The sequence below is a fragment of the Lissotriton vulgaris genome, chromosome 1_1 (genome assembly GCF_964263255.1).
Source record: "Lissotriton vulgaris chromosome 1_1, aLisVul1.2, whole genome shotgun sequence".
NCBI classification, from domain to species: Eukaryota; Metazoa; Chordata; class Amphibia; order Caudata; family Salamandridae; genus Lissotriton; species Lissotriton vulgaris.
Genome location: NC_141685.1, coordinates 243,257,880 through 243,280,436, shown reverse-complemented (window position 1 = coordinate 243,280,436; position 22,557 = coordinate 243,257,880). Strand labels below are relative to the sequence as shown.

At 42.5% G+C, this 22,557-nt stretch overlaps 10 non-coding genes across 10 annotated transcripts; all 10 read left to right on the top strand.

The window, feature by feature from the left end:
* Window positions 1-101: 101 nt before the first annotated feature.
* Window positions 102-173, top strand: TRNAC-GCA (transfer RNA cysteine (anticodon GCA)). Its single transcript has one exon. It is a non-coding gene; the product is annotated as a tRNA-Cys (tRNA).
* A 1,011-nt stretch (window positions 174-1,184) lies between these two features.
* On the top strand, window positions 1,185-1,256 carry TRNAC-GCA (transfer RNA cysteine (anticodon GCA)). Its single transcript has one exon. It is a non-coding gene; the product is annotated as a tRNA-Cys (tRNA).
* A 1,308-nt stretch (window positions 1,257-2,564) lies between these two features.
* Window positions 2,565-2,636, top strand: TRNAC-GCA (transfer RNA cysteine (anticodon GCA)). Its single transcript has one exon. It is a non-coding gene; the product is annotated as a tRNA-Cys (tRNA).
* Window positions 2,637-3,647: 1,011 nt separating this feature from the next.
* On the top strand, window positions 3,648-3,719 carry TRNAC-ACA (transfer RNA cysteine (anticodon ACA)). Its single transcript has one exon. It is a non-coding gene; the product is annotated as a tRNA-Cys (tRNA).
* Window positions 3,720-11,705: 7,986 nt separating this feature from the next.
* Window positions 11,706-11,777, top strand: TRNAC-GCA (transfer RNA cysteine (anticodon GCA)). Its single transcript has one exon. It is a non-coding gene; the product is annotated as a tRNA-Cys (tRNA).
* Window positions 11,778-12,789: 1,012 nt separating this feature from the next.
* TRNAC-GCA (transfer RNA cysteine (anticodon GCA)) lies at window positions 12,790-12,861 on the top strand. Its single transcript has one exon. It is a non-coding gene; the product is annotated as a tRNA-Cys (tRNA).
* Window positions 12,862-13,873: 1,012 nt separating this feature from the next.
* TRNAC-GCA (transfer RNA cysteine (anticodon GCA)) lies at window positions 13,874-13,945 on the top strand. The gene has a single exon. It is a non-coding gene; the product is annotated as a tRNA-Cys (tRNA).
* A 2,381-nt stretch (window positions 13,946-16,326) lies between these two features.
* TRNAC-GCA (transfer RNA cysteine (anticodon GCA)) lies at window positions 16,327-16,398 on the top strand. The gene has a single exon. It is a non-coding gene; the product is annotated as a tRNA-Cys (tRNA).
* Window positions 16,399-20,832: 4,434 nt separating this feature from the next.
* On the top strand, window positions 20,833-20,904 carry TRNAC-GCA (transfer RNA cysteine (anticodon GCA)). The gene has a single exon. It is a non-coding gene; the product is annotated as a tRNA-Cys (tRNA).
* A 1,012-nt stretch (window positions 20,905-21,916) lies between these two features.
* On the top strand, window positions 21,917-21,988 carry TRNAC-GCA (transfer RNA cysteine (anticodon GCA)). Its single transcript has one exon. It is a non-coding gene; the product is annotated as a tRNA-Cys (tRNA).
* Window positions 21,989-22,557: the final 569 nt, after the last annotated feature.

The window sequence follows — 22,557 nt, the reverse complement described above, 5'->3', positions numbered from 1 at the left end:
TCCACAGTTTCAAGGTTGTACTTTCCGGCACAACTTAGCATGATCCTCTCACTCTTTCATGATGTACTGATATATTGTCATTCTGATCTTGGCTGACAGCTGGGGATATAGCTCAGTGGTAGAGCATTTGACTGCAGATCAAGAGGTCCCTGGTTCAAATCCGTGTGTCCCCTCATACTATTTTGAATCTGCTGTTTGTAGTTGGGAATTTTCATGAATCCCATTAGGATCATCTTTGACAGAGTCAGTGTTCCCTTGGATGTTACACTTTAATACCATTACAGTGTTGCTGATTAAAACTTGTGAGTAACTGCATTTTTTACACTGGGCTTGGTATTCCCTATGGGAAATTTCTGAAACATCATTGATCTATTTTGGAATTCGGCTCTACCTTTCACAGCTCTAAACAAAGGGAATGGACTATGAAACCAATTGACAAATTTGTTATACTGTTTGGTGCTCTCTTGAATCGCACTAAAGAAATGGCTTAGAATACTGGGCAGCTATGCAATCAATCTATTTCTCATTACACCTGTGTCCTCAGTCTTACATATATTCCATCTCTTCTCTGTCCATACAAAGTATGTGTTTGTTTGAAGCACTTCATTTTTGTGCAACTTAGGAACTATTTAATTTCTCCTTGAAAGCTCTGCCTACGTGCAAGATGTACAAACCCTCGTTGCAGTTGCAAGAAGGCTGGTCTGAAGAATCAGGCCAGTTGCAAGCACAAAGTGGCTTTTTTTGATGTATCAAATCAAAGGTACTTGAAAGGGGTGTTTGGGTGTTCCTTCCAAATACCGAATTGTACTGGTATGTAAAAATGTTTTTCCATCGTAATTTGGCCAAAAAACAATCATACTTCACCACCATCTCGGTGATTGTGGTAACCAATCATCAAATGATAATGTGTCACGTAAAAACCTCTTCCCCTTTAAGAATGTTTCAAAACAATCATTGTATGTGGAGGCATTGGTCTTATGTACCACTGCCTATTCAAATGAAATAGCAATGAAACAAAGTAATCCGTTTTTTAAATGATACAGCTTTCCTTTAATAAATAATATTAACTACTACTTCTCCTGTTCCACAGTTTCAAGCCTGTACTTTCCGGCACAACTTAGCATGATCCTCTCACTCTTTCATGATGTACTGATATTATGTCATTCTGATTTTACTGAAAAGTTGGGGATATAGCTCAGTGGGAGAGCATTTGACTGCAGATCAAGAGGTCCCTGGTTCAAATCCGGGTGTCCCCTCAGACTATTTTGATTCTGTTGTTTGTAGTTGGGACTTTTCATCAATTCGTTTTGGATCATCTTTGACAGAGTCAGTGTTCCCTTGGATATTGCACTTTAATAGCATTACATAGTTTGCTGCTCAAAACCTGTGAGTAAATGGAGTTTTAACACTCGGCTTGGTATTCCCTTTGGGAAATTTCTGAAAGATCATTGATCTATTTTGGAATTTGGCTCTTCCTTTTACAGCACTAAAGAAAGGGAATGGACTATGAAACAAATTGACAAATTTGTTATACTGTTTGGTCTCTCTTGAATCGCACTAAAGAAATGGCTTAGAATACTGTGCAGCGATGCAGTCAGTCTATTTCTCATTTCACCTGTGTCCTCAGTCTTACATATATTCCAGCTTGGATGTACCATGTTACAACGTATACCGATACAACTACCTACCATTACAATGCGACCATTACAACGCATACCATTACAACGCATAGCGCTTTGGGGTGCTGGATAGTGGTAAGTATAATTTACTATTCTAACTCCAGTCCCCGTGGACCCTAGGGAAGGTGTTGGATAGTAAATTATACTTATTCCCTATCCTATAGCGCCCCCCAGCGCAATGCGTTGTAATGGTATGCGTTGTAAAAGTCGCGTTGTAATGGTAGTGCGGAGTAACGAATGCGTTGTAACAGGTGCATACCAGCTTTTCCCTGTGCATTAAAAGTATGTGCTTGTTTGAAGCACTTCATTTTTGTGCAACGTAGGAACTATTTAATTTCTCCTTGAAAGCTCTGCCTACGTGCAAGATGTTCAAACCCTCGTTGCAGTTGCAAGAAGGCTGGTCTGAAGAATCAGGCCAGTTGCAAGCACAAAGTGGCTTTTTTTGATGTATTAAATCGAAGGTACTTGAAAGGGGTGTTTGGGTGTTCCTTCCAAATACTGAATTGTAGTGGTATGTAGAAATGTTTTTCCATCGTAATTTGGCCAAAAAACATTCATACTTCACCACCATCTCGGTGATTGTGGTAACCAATCATCAAATGATAATGTGTCACGTAAAAACCTCTTCCCCTTTAAGAATGTTTCAAAACAATCATTGTATGTAGAGGCATTGGTCTTATGTACCACTGCCTATTCAAATAAAATAGCAATGAAACAAATTAATCTGTTTTTTAAATGATCCAGTTTTACTTTAATAAATAATATTAAGGACTACTTCTACAGTTCCACAGTTTCAAGCCTGTACTTTCCGGCACAACTTAGCATGATCCTCCCACTCTTTCATGATGTACTGATATATTGTCATTCTGATTTTGGCTGACAGCTGGGGATATAGCTCAGTGGTAGAGCATTTGACTGCAGATCAAGAGGTCCCTGGTTCAAATCCGGGTGTCCCCTCAGACTATTTTGATTCTGTTGTTTGTAGTTGGGACTTTTCATCAATTCCTTTTGGATCATCTTTGACAGAGTCAGTGTTCCCTTGGTTATTGCACTTTAATATCATTACAGAGTTTGCTGCTCAAAACCTGTGAGTAAATGCAGTTTTAACACTCGGCTTGGTGTTCCATTTGGGAACTTTCTGAAAGATCATTGATCTATTTTGGAATTTGGCTCTTCCTTTTACAGCACTAAAGAAAGGGAATGGACTATGAAATAAATTGACAAATTTGTTATACTGTTTGGTGCTTTCTTGAATCGCACTAAAGAAATGGCTTAGAATACTGTGCAGCGATGCAGTCAGTCTATTTCTCATTTCACCTGTGTCCTCAGTCTTACATATATTCCACCTTTTCCCTGTGCATCCAAAGTATGTGCTTGTTTGAAGCACTTCATTTTTCTGCAACGTAGGAACTATTTAATTTCTCCTTAAATGCTCTGCATACGTGCAAGATGTACGAACCATTGTTGCAGTTGCAAGAAGGCTGGCCTAAAGAATCAGGCCATTTGCAAGCACAAAGTGGCTTTTTCTGATGTTTTAAATCGAAGGTCCGTGAAAGGGGTGTTTGGGTGTACCTTCCAAATACCGAATTGTAGTGGTATGTAGAAATGTTTTTCCACCGTAATGTGGCCCAAAACAATCATACTTCATCACCATCTGAGTGATTGTGGTAACCAAACATGAAACAATAAGGTATCCCGTAAAAACCTCTTCCCCTTTGAGAATGTTTCAAAACAAACATTTTAAGTGCAGGCATTGGTCCTATGTACCACTGCCTATTCAAATAAAATACCAATCAAACAAATACATATATTTTTTTAATGATCCATTTTTCCTTTAATAAATAATATTAAGAACTACTTCTACAGTTCCACAGTTTCAAGGTTGTACTTTCCGGCACAACTTAGCATGATCCTCTCACTCTTTCATGATGTACTGATATATTGTCATTCTGATCTTGGCTGACAGCTGGGGATATAGCTCAGTGGTAAAGCATTTGACTACAGATCACGAGGTCCCTGGTTCAAATCCGGGTGTCCCCTCATACTATTTTGAATCTGCTGTTTGTAGTTGGGAATTTTCATGAATCCCATTTGGATCATCTTTGACAGAGTCAGTGTTCCCTTGGATGTTAGACTTTAATAACATTAAAGTTTTGCTGATTAAAACTTGTGAGTAACTGCATTTTTTACACTGGGCTTGGTATTCCCTATGGGAAATTTCTGAAACATCATTGATCTATTTTGGAATTCGGCTCTACCTTTCACAGCTCTAAACAAAGGGAATGGACTATGAAACCAATTGACAAATTTGTTATACTGTTTGGTGCTCTCTTGAATCGCACTAAAGAAATGGCTTAGAATACTGGGCAGCTATGCAATCAATCTATTTCTCATTACACCTGTGTCCTCAGTCTTACATATATTCCATCTCTTCTCTGTCCATACAAAGTATGTGTTTGTTTGAAGCACTTCTTTTTTGTGCAAATTAGGAACTATTTAATTTCTCCTTGAAAGCTCTGCCTACGTGCAAGATGTACAAACCCTCGTTGCAGTTGCAATATGGCTGAGATACCCGCCACCCCCTCTCAACACACTCCCCAAGGATGGGAAACCGGAAACAGTTCTGAACTTTTGGAAGATGGGAGGGAGTGACCCTCCCGGCCGTATTTATTAAAATATGAAACAAAAATTAAAACATTAAAATAACAGTTTCATATTATGTACAATTTCATTACCACATTGCAATGTTTGGCTAACCTTAACATATTCTCTAATACAAAGGTTCTCCTAGCCGAACTAACATCCTACAAAACATTAACTTGAAAATTTGAAATTGTACATCCTAACGTTTAAGGGCCAACGGCAAGGTCGTAACCGGTGTCAAGATCCCTAAACCAGAAATATCCCCCTCACTTGTGAGGGGCGACCGCACAGAGGTGTACCTCAAGTGCAACTACCAATTTCCCTTGACTTGACGGGGGCCCCAATAAACTCGACGCCACTTAAAGGTCGTCCGAGGACTCGTGTGAGGTATCTAGAAGGTAGCGTAGACCCCCTCCCAAACCCCACACAACTTACCACATCTGCCGTCGCAGATATCCTGGCCCCGGGAAATTCCCCAGGAGGGGGCTGTAGCCCCTCCTACCCAGGAAGGGGCCTTGACCGCCTTTCCTTTCCTTTCGGCGGCCCATCCTTAGAAGGGACCGCCTACCCGTTGAGGGGCCGATGGCCACCTCCCTCGTGCGCTCCCATCCGTAATGGGTGACGCCCACTCATAGGGATCTACCAATTAGTGCTCACCGATCATGACCTTACCGCCCGACCAAAAATAAATACGACGATATTATCTAAATTACTAAAATGCTAAATTACTAACATGACTAAATTCCTAAAAAACAGTACACAATTACAGCTTAAAGACACGCAAAATCATGGATCAACACTAGTGCAGGATTACTTTATTTGAGAACATACTACGAAATGACCATTCTTTATTGCATAATCAGAATTACCACGATAATCATCACAACCTGCAAGAAATAGCGTTAGCACTTCAAACTTTATTCAAAACCACTTGCTGTCCTCAGGGGCTGGTGGGCGGGTCAAAATTGGCTCTTTGTTCCGTCTCGAGCTCACGGGTAGCGAGAGGTGCAGCTTCCGAGCACAGGAACAAGAGGATGCGTTCTTGGCTTGTTGCTCCTTTTATCCGTCTTCAGGGCGGGCGTAAACCCGCCCCTGCCTGCCCCTAGGGCGTGGCTGGACGCGTCAGTGTCTAGGCCAGCCCACTCTAGGGCAGGAAAAAGCGCGCCCCAGCTACGCCGCTTCGGGCATACCAGCCGAGGCTCGCCTCCCGCCCAAAAATGGCTTCCCGGGGGGCTCGTGGTACTCCGCCATACGTTCGGGGGGACCGAATGGTCGCCCCTTTCCATATGGCTGAGATACCCGCCACCCCCTCTCAACACACTCCCCAAGGATGGGAAACCGGAAACAGTTCTGAACTTTTGGTTGACGGGAGGGAGTGACCCTCCCGGCCGTATTTATTAAAATATGAAACAAAAATTAAAACATTAAAATAACAGTTTCATATTATGTACAATTTCATTACCACATTGCGATGTTTGGCTAACCTTAACATATTCTCTAATACAAAGGTTCTCCTAGCCGAACTAACATCCTACAAAACATTAACTTGAAAATTTGAAATTGTACATCCTAACGTTTAAGGGCCAACGGCAAGGTCGTAACCGGTGTCAAGATCCCTAAACCAGAAATATCCCCCTCACTTGTGAGGGGCGACCGCACAGAGGTGTACCTCAAGTGCAACTACCAATTTCCCTTGACTTGACGGGGGCCCCAATAAACTCGACGCCACTTAAAGGTCGTCCGAGGACTCGTGTGAGGTATCTAGAAGGTAGCGTAGACCCCCTCCCAAACCCCACACAACTTACCACATCTGCCGTCGCAGATATCCTGGCCCCGGGAAATTCCCCAGGAGGGGGCTGTAGCCCCTCCTACCCAGGAAGGGGCCTTGACCGCCTTTCCTTTCCTTTCGGCGGCCCATCCTTAGAAGGGACCGCCTACCCGTTGAGGGGCCGATGGCCACCTCCCTCGTGCGCTCCCATCCGTAATGGGTGACGCCCACTCATAGGGATCTACCAATTAGTGCTCACCGATCATGACCTTACCGCCACAGGCCGGATAGTTGACCGGCTATCCGGGCCCCCCACACACTCCTACCTAAAGGTCATGTCACAACGTCCTCAGCCAAGCTATCAGGTCTCCTATGAGTAACTCGTTCCCCACCCGGGACAAATGAACACCATCACCCAAATACATACTGTCCCCTTTAATACAACCATGCGAAATAGAATGCAGTGTACTTGAACGGAACAATCTACTCACTTTATTATTAATTTTCCTTACTGAATGATTCAGAGCAGAAACTGACAGAGCCCCCCGCCACACTTTTCGTGGGATCATATGGGACCATGCAATTGTGCACCCTGGAACTCTTCTCGCTAACCAACTTACCGTGGAAAGCATCGCCTCAAGAAGAAGTCGTCTACCAGTGGTCACCAAATCGTTGCCCCCAAGATGTACTATGACTATATCCGGCGGTGACCTCGTCCGCCCTAACAAACCCTCAAAAAATGATTGAAACTGGTCAATACAGAGCCCGCCCTTTCCGTAGAAGGACACACTGTACCCGTATTCCCCAGCCACGTGAATCATGTCACCTGCTTTGAATACATCCGCGGCACGCCTCACGTATGAGTGGCCCACGACCCACACCTCCTTTTTCACAACCGGTGATGTCTGACCGCTGGCCCGGTGTTGGGTCGACTGCACAGTCCGCCCCGCCTCGTAGGCTTGCGCAACTGAAAACCAAACAAAAACAAGAAGCGTGAGTACATCATTACAGCTTCACAACATGTGCAACCGCACATACCTTTTATAACAGTTCGAGGACCAACGCCCCACACGTTTAACTTGTTCGACATTCAGACCCCTGGCTGTAGCCTCTGTAGCAGCCCCTATCCGAAAGGAATGGGTCCCAAACTCGCCGGGGTTCAAGCCCGCGGCGGAAATCGACATCGCAAGCACCCGCTGAAACTGAAACCTCGTCAGTGGGGTGGCGTCAGCGTGTCTCAACAAGGTCCCCCCCCATGATGCCACCCTTTGCGCTAAATATTCCTCTACGCAACTCACCGGGCACATGGAGGACCCGGGAATCCTTTGTATGATTATGCAGTCCCCCATCGCACCCTGATCGGTCTTGGACCTGACAAACGAGACAGTCATTGTCTCCCCTCTGAACTGAACGTGCTCTCGGCACAGTCCACCCATCACATCCCACTTGTTCCTCGCCACTAGTTCGCTTACCCGCATAGCCCCATGGAATGCCAGCGCAAAAGCGGCTCGGAATAACGCAGTTTCATACCGGGATGAACACGTTGCAGGAAGTACAGATAATAACAGGGCCAACCTATCCAGACCTATCGGGCGCCTCTCATCTACTCTGCGACCCTCAAGGCGTTGCCACCCACGTAACGCTTTTTGCACAACGAAAGACGCTGTTGGGTCCTGGATCCCATGAGCCCTTGCCAGAAAGGAAATGGCGGCCCGATGCCTCTGGGCCGTGGCCACTGACTTGCCTGCCTGACGTAAAGACAGCAGAAATTTTACTACCAACTCCTCCTGGCCCCAAAGCTCCCCCCTAGCAGCCCCCAAAAAGGCCCAATAGGAACGGAACGCCCCTTCATATGCCTTCCTCGTCCTGGGTGCTAAACTCTCTCCCACGAGGTTTCGTAGTTCGGGGCACCGAGAGACCAGAGAGCTTCGGGAAAGGGTGCCGCCACCGGGTCCGCTGTGGGCAGAAAACCCCAGAAGGCCTGCATACAAAAAACGAGAAAGGGCATCAGCCGCTTGGTTCATCACCCCCGGCACCTGTCTTGCCTTAAATAGCACATTCAATTGCATACATAATAACACAATTTCTTTGAGCAGTCTCAAAATCCATTTGCATCGTGCTGACTGGCTATTGATACACTCAACCACGGTCATGTTATCAGACCAGAAAACCACAGAGTGATCTCTGAACCCCTCGGGCCAAGTTTTCAGGGCCACCAGAATGGGAAAAAGTTCAAGAAAAGCAATGTTACTTGTCAGCCCGCCCTCATGCCACCATGATGGCCATTTTTGAGCCGACCATTGTGTGCCGAATATGGCACCAAAACCAATACTCCCTGCCGAGTCTGTCCACAGTCCCAGCTCCTCGGAGGACACCGCCGGTTTGTTCCAGACAATTCGACCATTGAAATCCGCCAGAAATGCCAACCAAATGCGCATGTCCTGGCGAACCTCTGCCGAGAGCCTCGTGCGGTGATGACCCTCCTTCAGGCCGACCATGGCCTGAGCGATCGAGCGGGAAAAGGGGCGGGCCATCGGTATTACTCTTAGTGCAAAATTCAACTGTCCCACCAATTGTTGTAACTGATGTAACTTAACTTTAGACTGACTAATACACGTTTCCAGGGATGCCCTGAACCTTCGGACTTTGTCTCCTGGTAAACGAAAACAACCTTCCTCCGAGTCGAGCTCGATCCCCAGAAACTCGAGGCAAGTCGAAGGACCCACAGTCTTACCTGGTGCCAATGGCACACCAAAATGATTCATCAAAACACAAAAGTCATTCAAAGCCTGACCACATTCCGGATCCCCGGCTGCCCCCAGAAACAAAAAGTCATCGAGATAATGCATAACCTGTTGAAACCCCGTCTTCCTCGTGAAGGCCCATTGCAGGAAACAACTGAACTGCTCAAAGTAGGCACAAGATATAGAGCACCCCATCGGCATACATCTATCCATGTAATAGTGACCCTGAAACATGAAACCAAGAAGACGCTGATCGTCTGGATGTACCGGGAGCAACCGGAACGCTGACTCGATATCAGATTTCGCCATCAGCGCACCGGGCCCTAGGCGATTCAAAATGGCCACGGCCTCATCGAAGGATGCGTACCGCACTGAACACACTTCCGGGTCTATCGCATCGTTTACGGAAAGACCACGTGGGGCTGACAAATTATGTATCAGCCGAAACTCACCCGGGTCCTTCTTGGGGACCACCCCTAAAGGGGAACAAACAAAGTTAGCAACCGGTGGCACGTTAAACGGACCGGCGACTCGACCACGAGCGACCTCTTTCCCAATCTTCACCTGTACCACAGTCGTATGTTGCAAGACTGATATCTGGTTTTTGCATTTCGCTACACCCTGAAACTCCCTTACTGGGATGCGGAAACCATACGAAAAACCGTTCCGCAACACCCCAGCGGAAGCGTGATCCGGGTATTCGCTGAGCCAAGGAATCATTGCCATGGTATCAATTGGAGTAGGTAAAGGCGCCCCTCGGACCATTTCAGACCTGTTTGGCGCCTCCTCTACCCCCGTTTTCACCCGTTTTGGCTCTGCACATGGACTCAGGATGGGATGATTGCCCACACCCACCACATTCGTGCCTAAATTTGCAGGACCCATGGGGCCTCGTACACTTACCCCTGTTAAAGTTCCAACAAATCCCCCTTTTACCTGTGGTGGCGTTCGGCCTCGAGTGGTGGTCGTTACTCGTACCTGATCGAAAGGGCGGCCCAGCATATTGGCGGGAGGATTCGCCCACACTACTCCCTACCAATGGCAAATTCAACATACCAGTATCCTCCATTTTTGACCATGACACAGAATCGTAACAATCCCAAGTTAAGTTTTTATCATGTTCTTTCGCTTTTCTAAAAATATTATCGTAACAGAACCACTGATTGCCCCCATATGACACAGAATACCCCATGATCCGTGACTGATAAATCGGCAATTCGGACAGCAACTCGGGCCTACGTTCACCCAGGATTGACGTAAAAATCCCCCACGCCTTGCCCCAGTTGCCAATGTTTTCATTTACCTTAAAGGCGGCCATCTTTGCGCGCCAAACACTCAGATGCATGAGGTCCTTTTGGGTTTTAACATGCTCCATCTCATAATGATTGGTAAGCAACGAGAAGATGTTTACATACTCCCCTGCCCATATCTTCTCCTTAATAGCCAGAGGGACATGTTGACCCAACTTTTCCCTTCGTGAAGGTGCAGACTCATCCCTCGCAATCGGCAATGGCCGCTTACCTGAACCGGAAGCTGTATCTGCCGCTGAGCCTGTCCCAGGTGGTTTTTCTACAGCCGCAGCCGGCGTGATAACGGGCGATGCTGCCTTCGCCGCCTCCCTTGTTTCACGCAGTTGCCTCATCAACACCCGTGCGTCGTCAGCCGTGGTGCCCTCGCTATCTTTACCCAACCATGCTGCTAATTGTGCTGCCAGCTCAGGCGGCATATCCTCCCCGGACACGGGGGTGACGACTACGGGAATCGGATTCCCCTCTGCCGGCACCGGAGTTGGCTCTTCGAGCGGGGTACATGGAACCGGGATGTTTCCCCCAGCTGTTCCCCTTCTGGGCCTCTTATCTTTTCCTCCCGGAGCTGCTCCAGCCAAAGGACGTTTCGGTCCATCTTCCCCGTCTTTATCCGCCATTCGCTTTTTTAGGTCGGTCACCTCTTTCATAAGAACACGCAGCATCTGGTCGGTAGTCATTCGCTTTCCAACTTTCTTAGGCATTCTCCAACAGAGTATCTGTAAGACAAACAAGAAAGATTACCACACTCAAAATTGGCTCTTTGTTCCGTCTCGAGCTCACGTGTAGCGAGAGGTGCAGCTTCCGAGCACAGGAACAAGAGGATGCAATCTTGGCTTGTTGCTCCTTTTATCCGTCTTCAGGGCGGGCGTAAACCCGCCCCTGCCTGCCCCTAGGGCGTGGCTGGACGCGTCAGTGTCTAGGCCAGCCCACTCTAGGGCGGGAAAAAGCGCGCCACAGCTACGCCGCTTCGGGCATACCAGCCGAGGCTCGCCTCCCGCCCAAAAATGGCTTCCCGGGGGGCTCGTGGTACTCCGCCATACGTTCGGGGGGACCGAATGGTCGCCCCTTTCCAGAAGGCTGGTCTGAAGAATCAGGCCAGTTGCAAGCACAAAGTGGCCTTTTTTGATGTATGAAATTGAAGGTACTTGAAAGGGGTGTTTGGGTGTTCCTTCCAAATACCGAATTGTAGTGGTATGTAGAAATGTTTTTCCATCGTAATTTGGCCAAAAAACAATCATACTTCACCACCATCTCGGTGATTGTGGTAACCAATCATCAAATGATAATGTGTCACGTAAAAACCTCTTCCCCTTTAAGAATGTTTCAAAACAATCATTGTATGTAGAGGCATTTGTCTTATGTACCACGGCCTATTTAAATAAAATAGCAATGAAAAAATTAATCTGTTTTTTAAATGATCCAGTTTTACTTTAATAAATAATATTAAGGACTACTTCTCCTGTTCCACAGTTTCAAGCCTGTACTTTCTGGCACAACTTAGCATGATCCTCTCACTCTTTCATGATGTACTGATATTATGTCATTCTGATTTTACTGAAAAGCTGGGGATATAGCTCAGTGGTAGAGCATTTGACTGCAGATCAAGAGATCCCTGGTTCAAATCCGGGTGTCCCCTCAGACTATTTTGATTCTGTTGTTTGTAGTTGGGACTTTTCATCAATTCCTTTTGGATCATCTTTGACAGAGTCAGTGTTCCCTTGGATATTGCACTTTAATAGCATTACAGAGTTTGCTGCTCAAAACCTGTGAGTAAATGGAGTTTTAACACTCGGCTTGGTATTCCCTTTGGGAAATTTCTGAAAGATCATTGATCTATTTTGGAATTTGGCTCTTCCTTTTACAGCACTAAAGAAAGGGAATGGACTATGAAACAAATTGACAAATTTGTTATACTGTTTGATGCTTTCTTGAATCGCACTAAAGAAATGGCTTAGAATACTGTGCAGCGATGCAGTCAGTCTATTTCTCATTTCACCTGTGTCCTCAGTCTTACATATATTCCACCTTTTCCCTGTGCATTAAAAGTATGTGCTTGTTTGAAGCACTTCATTTTTGTGCAACGTAGGAACTATTTAATTTCTCCTTGAAAGCTCTGCCTACGTGCAAGATGTACAAACCCTTGTTGCAGTTGCAAGAAGGCTGGTCTGAAGAATCAGGCCAGTTGCAAGCACAAAGTGGCTTTTTTTGATGTATTAAATCGAAGGTACTTGAAAGGGGTGTTTGGGTGTTCCTTCCAAATACCGAATTGTAGTGGTATGTAGAAATGTTTTTCCTCCGTAATTTGGCCCAAAAACATTCATACTTCACCACCATCTCGGTGATTGTGGTAACCAATCATCAAATGATAATGTGTCATGTAAAAACCTCTTCCGCTTTAAGAATGTTTCAAAACAATCATTGTATGTAGAGGAATTGGTCTTATGTACCACTGCATATTCAAATAAAATAGCAATGAAACAAATTAATCTGTTTTTTAAATGAGCCAGTTTTACTTTAATAAATAATATTAAGGACTACTTCTCCTGTTCCACAGTTTCAAGCCTGTACTTTCCGGCACAACTTAGCATGATCCTCTCACTCTTTCATGATGTACTGATATTATGTCATTCTGATTTTACTGAAAAGATGGGGATATAGCACAGTGGTAGAGCATTTGACTGCAGATCAAGAGGTCCCTGGTTCAAATCCGGGTGTCCACTCTGACTATTTTGATTCTGTTGTTTGTAGTTGGGACTTTTCATCAATTCCTTTTGGATCATCTTTGACAGAGTCAGTGTTCCCTTGGATATTGCACTTTAATATCATTACAGAGTTTGCTGCTCAAAACCTGTGAGTAAATGCAGTTTTAACACTCGGCTTGGTGTTCCCTTTGGGAACTTTCTGAAAGATCATTGATCTATTTTGGAATTTGGCTCTTCCTTTTACAGCACTAAAGAAAGGGAATGGACTATGAAACAAATTGACAAATTTGTTATACTGTTTGGTGCTTTCTTGAATCGCACTAAAAAAATGGCTTTGAATACTGTGCAGCGATGCAGTCAGTCTATTTCTCATTTCACCTGTGTCCTCAGTCTTACATATATTCCACCTTTTCCCTGTGCATCCAAAGTATGTGCTTGTTTGAAGCACTCCATTTTTGTTCAACGTAGGAACTATTTAATTTCTCCTTAAATGCTCTGCCTACGTGCAAGATGTACGAACCATTGTTGCAGTTGCAAGAAGGCTGGCCTGAAGAATCAGGCCATTTGCAAGCACAAAGTGGCTTTTTCTGATGTTTTAAATCGAAGGTCCGTGAAAGGGGTGTTTGGGTGTACCTTCCAAATACCGAATTGTAGTGGTATGTAGAAATGTTTTTCCACCGTAATGTGGCCCAAAACAATCATACTTCATCACCATCTGAGTGATTGTGGTAACCAAACATGAAACAATAAGGTATCCCGTAAAAACCTCTTCCCCTTTGAGAATGTTTCAAAACAAACATTTTAAGTGCAGGCATTGGTCCTATGTACCACTGCCTATTCAAATAAAATACCAATCAAACAAATACATATATTTTTTTTAATGATCCATTTTTCCTTTAATACATAATATTAAGAACTACTTCTACAGTTCCACAGTTTCAAGGTTGTACTTTCCGGCACAACTTAGCATGATCCTCTCACTCTTTCATGATGTACTGATATATTGTCATTCTGATCTTCGCTGACAGCTGGGGATATAACTCAGTGGTAGAGCATTTGACTGCAGATCAAGAGGTCCCTGGTTCAAATCCGGGTGTCCCCTCATACTATTTTGAATCTGCTGTTTGTAGTTGGGAATTTTCATGAATCCCATTTGGATCATCTTTGACAGAGTCAGTGTTCCCTTGGATGTTACACTTTAATACCATTACAGTGTTGCTGATTAAAACTTGTGAGTAACTGCATTTTTTACACTGGGCTTGGTATTCCCTATGGGAAATTTCTGAAACATCATTGATCTATTTTGGAATTCGGCTCTACCTTTCACAGCTCTAAACAAAGGGAATGGACTATGAAACCAATTGACAAATTTGTTATACTGTTTGGTGCTCTCTTGAATCGCACTAAAGAAATGGCTTAGAATACTGGGCAGCTATGCAATCAATCTATTTCTCATTACACCTGTGTCCTCAGTCTTACATATATTCCATCTCTTCTCTGTCCATACAAAGTATGTGTTTGTTTGAAGCACTTCATTTTTGTGCAACTTAGGAACTATTTAATTTCTCCTTGAAAGCTCTGCCTACGTGCAAGATGTACAAACCCTCGTTGCAGTTGCAAGAAGGCTGGTCTGAAGAATCAGGCCATTTGCAAGCACAAAGTGGCTTTTTTTGATGTATTAAATTGAAGGTACTTGAAAGGGGTGTTCCTTCCAAATACCGAATTGTAGTGGTATGTAGAAATGTTTTTCCATCGTAATTTGGCCAAAAAACAATCATACTTCACCACCATCTCGGTGATTGTGGTAACCAATCATCAAATAATGATGTGTCACGTGAAAACCTCTTCCCCTTTAAGAATGTTTCAAAACAATCATTGTATGTAGAGGCATTGGTCTTATGTACCACTGCCTATTCAAATAAAATAGCAATGAAACAAAGTAATCCGTTTTTTAAATGATACAGCTTTCCTTTAATAAATAATATTAACTACTACTTCTCCTGTTCCACAGTTTCAAGCCTGTACTTTCCGGCACAACTTAGCATGATCCTCTCACTCTTTCATGATGTACTGATATTATGTCATTCTGATTTTACTGAAAAGTTGGAGATATAGCTCAGTGGTAGAGCATTTGACAGATCAAGAGGTCCCTGGTTCAAATCCGGGTGTCCCCTCAGAGCTTTTTGATTCTGTTTTTTGTAGTTGGGACTTTTCATCAATTCCTTTTGGATCATCTTTGACAGAGTCAGTGTTCCCTTGGATATTGCACTTTAATAGCATTACATAGTTTGCTGCTCAAAACCTGTGAGTAAATGGAGTTTTAACACTCGGCTTGGTGTTCCATTTGGGAACTTTCTGAAAGATCATTGATCTATTTTGGAATTTGGCTCTTCCTTTTACAGCACTAAAGAAAGGGAATGGACTATGAAACAAATTGACAAATGTGTTATACTGTTTGGTGCTCTCTTGAATCGCACTAAAGAAATGGTTTAGAATACTGTGCAGCGATGCAGTCAGTCTATTTCTCATTTCACCTGTGTCCTCAGTCTTACATATATTCCAGCTTGGATGTACCATGTTACAACGTATACCGATACAACTACCTACCATTACAATGCGACCATTACAACGCATACCATTACAACGCATAGCGCTTTGGGGTGCTGGATAGTGGTAAGTATAATTTACTATTCTAACTCCAGTCCCCGTGGACCCTAGGGAAGGTGTTGGATAGTAAATTATACTTATTCCCTATCCTATAGCGCCCCCAAGTGCAATGCGTTGTAATGGTATGCGTTGTAAAAGTCACGTTGTAATGGTAGTGCGGAGTAACGAATGCGTTGTAACAGGTGCATACCAGCTTTTCCCTGTGCATTAAAAGTATGTGCTTGTTTGAAGCACTTCATTTTTGTGCAACGTGGGAACTATTTAATTTCTCCTTGAAAGCTCTGCCTGCGTGCAAGATGTTCAAACCCTCGTTGCAGTTGCAAGAAGGCTGGTCGGAAGAATCAGGCCAGTTGCAAGCACAAAGTGGCTTTTTTTGATGTATTAAATCGAAGGTACTTGAAAGGGGTGTTTGGGTATTCCTTCCAAATACCGAATTGTAGTGGTATGTAGAAATGATTTTCCATCGTAATTTGGCCAAAAAACAATCATACTTCACCACCATCTCGGTGATTGTGGTAACCAATCATCAAATGATAATGTGTCACGTAAAAACCTCTTCCCCTTTAAGAATGTTTCAAAACAATCATTGTATGTAGAGGCATTGGTCTTATGTACCACTGCCTATTCAAATAAAATAGCAATGAAACAAATTAATCTGTTTTTTAAATGATCCAGTTTTACTTTAATAAATAATATTAAGGACTACTTCTCCTGTTCCACAGTTTCAAGCCTGTACTTTCCGGCACAACTTAGCATGATCCTCTCACTTTTTCATGATGTACTGATATTATGTCATTCTGATTTTACTGAAAAGCTGGGGATATAGCTCAGTGGTAGAGCATTTGACTGCAGATCAAGAGGTCCCTGGTTCAAATCCGGGTGTCCCCTCAGACTATTTTGATTCTGTTGTTTGTAGTTGGGACTTTTCATCAATTCCTTTTGGATCATCTTTGACAGAGTCAGTGTTCCCTTGGATATTGCACTTTAATATCATTACAGAGTTTGCTGCTCAAAACCTGTGAGTAAATGCAGTTTTAACACTCGGCTTGGTGTTCCATTTGGGAACTTTCTGAAAGATCATTGATCTATTTTGGAATTTGGCTCTTCCTTTTACAGCACAAGAGAAAGGGAATGGACTATGAAATAAACTGACAAATTTGTTATACTGTTTGGTGCTTTCTTGAATCGCACTAAAGAAATGGCTTTGAATACTGTGCAGCGATGCAGTCAGTCTATTTCTCATTTCACCTGTGTCCTCAGTCTTACATATATTCCACCTTTTCCCTGTGCATCCAAAGTATGTGCTTGTTTGAAGCACTTCATTTTTGTGCAACGTAGGAACTATTTAATTTCTCCTTAAATGCTCTGCCTACGTGCAAGATGTACGAACCATTGTTGCAGTTGCAAGAAGGCTGGCCTGAAGAATCAGGCCATTTGCAAGCACAAAGTGGCTTTTTCTGATGTTTTAAATCGAAGGTCTGTGAAAGGGGTGTTTGGGTGTACCTTCCAAATACCGAATTGTAGTGGTATGTAGAAATGTTTTTCCTTTTTTTTTTTTTTAAATCTTTTTATTCACAGAATTTTTTTAAATTATTTCCACCCTCTGGAGCACAGAGGGGGCATGGAGCAAACAATACAGAAAGAAAAAAAAACAGTTGTGTATTCATATAGGGTTTACAACATATGTTTTAACTTAAGGAAACAAAAAAAACAAAAAACAAAAGAGAAGATATATTTTCTTACTAGCCCCCCTACATATTGGGATAAACTCCATCTAGTTATCCATACACATTAACTTCACTTGCATACTATACTTGTTATTCATTGTTGCACCCTACCTTTTTTTTTTTTTTTAATATATACATATACATTTTCCTATACACACAGATACAGTTTATATACAAATTATATACATATACATATCCTATGCAGATCAATCTTCTTCCTTCCATTTCGTTATTATCCCCCATATTTCCAAACCTATTTTCCTCAACCTTTTCCCTCTTCTGGAGTAGATCGCTTTTTCTAAATTGTATATACTCAACAGCCTGGCTAACCATTGTTGAAATGTTGGAGCCGATTGATCTAGCCATGCAGTGGCAACACACAGTCTAAATACGGCCATAGCCACAAAGATGAAATATTCCCCTGTCTCCACACTATTATTTCCATCTACACCTAGTAAAATAATCGCCGGTGTTAAGTTAACAGGTAACTTTAATGCCGTATGTAGAAACAATTCTATATCTTTAAGAACTATAGCTAGACTTGGACATGTTGCAAACATATGGATTGCATCTGCAGCTGCACTTGTACATCTGGGGCAGTTTATGCCAGTTGTCGCTCCCCACTGTGCCAGTTTAGCCGGGGTATAATATAGCCAATATATGGTCTTGTAGTGTTGTGCTTGTAATGACGCAGAACATAAAACATTAACCCCTAATTCTAATGATGTATTAAAGCACTCTTGTTCTACACCCAACTTCGTTGACCAGGTTTCCCCCCATTTAGCCAGGTCGTCTGACCTTTTTTCATTTAACTCATGATAGAACCTTTTGATTGTACAATCTACTCCTGACCCTATTAACTCTAATATGTTGTTTTTTTCGAATCCACATACACCCCCTCTTTTGCTTTGTAGACAACTTCTTACTTGCAAATATTTAAAAAAGTGTTGTGTTGACAAATTATATTTTTTCTGTATTGTTGCAAATTGTTTCACCCCTTGTGTCCCCATTACATCCCCTAGTTTTCTTATCCCTTTCCCATACCATTCTGTAAAAACTGTATCAGAGAATATATCTCCCGAAAGTAACATATTCTTGTATAGCCTTGTATATCTATTAAAATTACCTAAACCAAACTTTTTCATGAAAGCCTTCCATATTTTATGTGCACCCAATAAAGTCTTAAAGCGTGTTCTTTTAAAATATAATGTGTCGAAATTTTTCAAAAAAATATCTTTTATTTCTTCACCCATCAGTATACCATATACCGCTATTGACCCTAAATGATCTTCCCCTTCCACTTCGGCTCCACCTATTAACCCTACCATATACTGCAGGGCAGCTGCCCAGTAATACAACTTAATGTCTGGCAGCGCCCATCCTCCTCTTTCCCGCGGGAGTGCCAGAAACCTTGCTGCTCTTCTAGTCTTACCCTTGGACCATATAAATTTATTGATCAGATTTTCAATCCTTTTGAACCATAAGTTATCGAACCATAAGGGGATTGTTCGGAAGAGGTATAAAAACTTCGGCATAATTAACATCTTTATAATATTCACTCTTCCAACCAGGGTAAGGTGGAGGTTATTCAATCTGTCTAGGTCCCCCCCAACTTTCCGTACAATAGGATCAATATTTAATTCAACTAACTTATCTAATTCTGAAGTTATGGTTATTCCCAGATAGATTCCCGTCCGTACCACCCGAGGATCCTGACATAGAGCTTTACTATTTTTTATGATTTGCGTTTTTCCAGTATTCAAGGAATACCCGGAGATCTTCCCAAAATGCTTTGCCTCCTGCTCCACATGTCTTATAGCCTCTGTGGGTGATGATGTTATAACCGCCACGTCATCGGCATAGGCCAATATTTTACACTCCCCTCTTGGTGTAACAATTGGGGGGATATTCCGGTTTAGCTCCAATCTTCTAATTAAAGGGTCTAGATATATTGCGAATAGCAGCGGAGAGCATGGGCAACCCTGCCTTGTGCCCCTATTAATTTTTACTTTATTCGTTAGCCCTGCATTAATTCTAATAGCAGCCACGGGTTCTCTATACAATGTTTTTATCGCTTTTATAAAGCCAATCCCAAATCCAAATTTTTCCAAAACTTTCCACATATAGACCCATGACACCCGGTCAAAAGCTTTTTCAGCGTCTAGTAATAAAACAGCAAATGGGTCCCCATCAGCCTCTGCTTTATCCATAAGTGTAATTAATTTCCTTACATGTTGTGTTGTCCCCCGCCCCGGTATAAAACCATGCTGATTATTACTGACTAAAGGTGTTATTACACTTGCAAATCTTGTTGACAGCGTTTTTGAGTAGATCTTAGTGTCCGTGTTCATAAGAGTAATCGGTCTATATGACCCTGGGTTAGTTGGCGTTTTCCCCTTCTTAAGAATAACCACAATTTCAGCCTCAGACCAAGTACCTGGTATTGAGATTCCCTCCTGTGCCTGTTTAAAGGTGTAGAGCATATCCCCACATACCTCCTCCCAGAACAGCTTGTAAAACTCTAACGGGATTTTATCCGGGCCAGCCGCCTTTCCTGATGGTAAATTCTTCATGGCTGTTTTTACCTCCTCTAATTCTAGCAAATTATCCATCCTATTCTTTTCTACTTCCTCCAGCTGTTTCCCCTCATAATAATTCAAGTACTCTGTTATATCTTCAGGGTCTCTTAAATCACTTTCAGCGTATAAAACCTGTGAGTAAATGCAGTTTTAACACTCGGCTTGGTGTTCCATTTGGGAACTTTCTGAAAGATCATTGATCTATTTGGGAATTTGGCTCTTCCTTTTACAGCACTAAAGAAAGGGAATGGACTATGAAACAAATTGACAAATTTGTTATACTGTTTGATGCTTTCTTGAATCGCACTAAAGAAATGGCTTAGAATACTGTGCAGCGATGCAGTCAGTCTATTTCTCATTTCACCTGTGTCCTCAGTCTTACATATATTCCACCTTTTCCCTGTGCATTAAAAGTATGTGCTTGTATGAAGCACTTCATTTTTGTGCAACGTAGGAACTATTTAATTTCTCCTTGAAAGCTCTGCCTATGTGCAAGATGTACAAACCCTTTTTGCAGTTGCAAGAAGGCTGGTCTGAAGAATCAGGCCAGTTGCAAGCACAAAGTGGCTTTTTTTGATGTATGAAATCGAAGGTACTTGAAAGGGGTGTTTGGGTGTTCCTTCCAAATACCGAATTGTAGTGGTATGTAGAAATGTTTTTCCTCCGTAATTTGGCCAAAAAACATTCATACTTCACCACCATCTCGGTGATTGTGGTAACCAATCATCAAATGATAATGTGTCATGTAAAAACCTCTTCCGCTTTAAGAATGTTTCAAAACAATCATTGTATGTAGAGGAATTGGTCTTATGTACCACTGCCTATTCAAATAAAATAGCAATGAAACAAATTAATCTGTTTTTTAAATGAGCCAGTTTTACTTTAATAAATAATATTAAGGACTACTTCTCCTGTTCCACAGTTTCAAGCCTGTACTTTCCGGCACAACTTAGCATGATCCTCTCACTCTTTCATGATGTACTGATATTATGTCATTCTGATTTTACTGAAAAGATGGGGATATAGCTCAGTGGTAGAGCATTTGACTGCAGATCAAGAGCTCCCTGGTTCAAATCCCGGTGTCCCCTCAGACTATTTTGATTCTGTTGTTTGTAGTTGGGACTTTTCATCAATTCCTTTTGGATCATCTTTGACAGAGTCAGTGTTCCCTTGGATATTGCACTTTAATAACATTACAGAGTTTGCTGCTCAAAACCTGTGAGTAAATGCAGTTTTAACACTCGGCTTGGTGTTCCCTTTGGGAACTTTCTGAAAGATCATTGATCTATTTTGGAATTTGGCTCTTCCTTTTACAGCACAAGAGAAAGGGAATGGACTATGAAATAAACTGACAAATTTGTTATACTGTTTGGTGCTTTCTTGAATCGCACTAAAGAAATGGCTTCGAATACTGTGCAGCGATGCAGTCAGTCTATTTCTCATTTCACCTGTGTCCTCAGTCTTACATATATTCCACCTTTTCCCTGTGCATCCAAAGTATGTGCTTGTTTGAAGCACTTCATTTTTGTGCAACGTAGGAACTATTTAATTTCTCCTTAAATGCTCTGCCTACGTGCAAGATGTACGAACCATTGTTGCAGTTGCAAGAAGGCTGGCCTGAAGAATCAGGCCATTTGCAAGCACAAAGTGGCTTTTTCTTATGTTTTAAATCGAAGGTCCATGAAAGGGGTGTTTGGGTGTACCTTCCAAATACCGAATTGTAGTGGTATGTAGAAATGTTTTTCCACCGTAATGTGGCCCAAAACAATCATACTTCATCACCATCTGAGTGATTGTGGTAACCAAACATGAAACAATAAGGTATCCCGTAAAAACCTCTTCCCCTTTGAGAATGTTTCAAAACAAACATTTTAAGTGCAGGCATTGGTCCTATGTACCACTGCCTATTCAAATAAAATACCAATCAAACAAATACATATATTTTTTTTAATGATCCATTTTTCCTTTAATACATAATATTAAGAACTACTTCTACAGTTCCACAGTTTCAAGGTTGTACTTTCCGGCACAACTTAGCATGATCCTCTCACTCTTTCATGATGTACTGATATATTGTCATTCTGATCTTGGCTGACAGCTGGGGATATAACTCAGTGGTAGAGCATTTGACTGCAGATCAAGCGGTTCCTGGTTCAAATCCGGGTGTCCCCTCATACTATTTTGAATCTGCTGTTTGTAGTTGGGAATTTTCATGAATCCCATTTGGATCATCTTTGACAGAGTCAGTGTTCCCTTGGATGTTACACTTTAATACCATTACAGTGTTGCTGATTAAAACTTGTGAGTAACTGCATTTTTTACACTGGGCTTGGTATTCCCTATGGGAAATTTCTGAAACATCATTGATCTATTTTGGAATTCGGCTCTACCTTTCACAGCTCTAAACAAAGGGAATGGACTATGAAACCAATTCACAAATTTGTTATTCTGTTTGGTGCTCTCTTGAATCGCACTAAAGAAATGGCTTAGAATACTGGGCAGCTATGCAATCAATCTATTTCTCATTACACCTGTGTCCTCAGTCTTACATATATTCCATCTCTTCTCTGTCCATACAAAGTATGTGTTTGTTTGAAGCACTTCATTTTTGTGCAACTTAGGAACTATTTAATTTCTCCTTGAAAGCTCTGCCTACGTACAAGATGTACAAACCCTCGTTGCAGTTGCAAGAAGGCTGGTCTGAAGAATCAGGCCAGTTGCAAGCACAAAGTGGCTTTTTT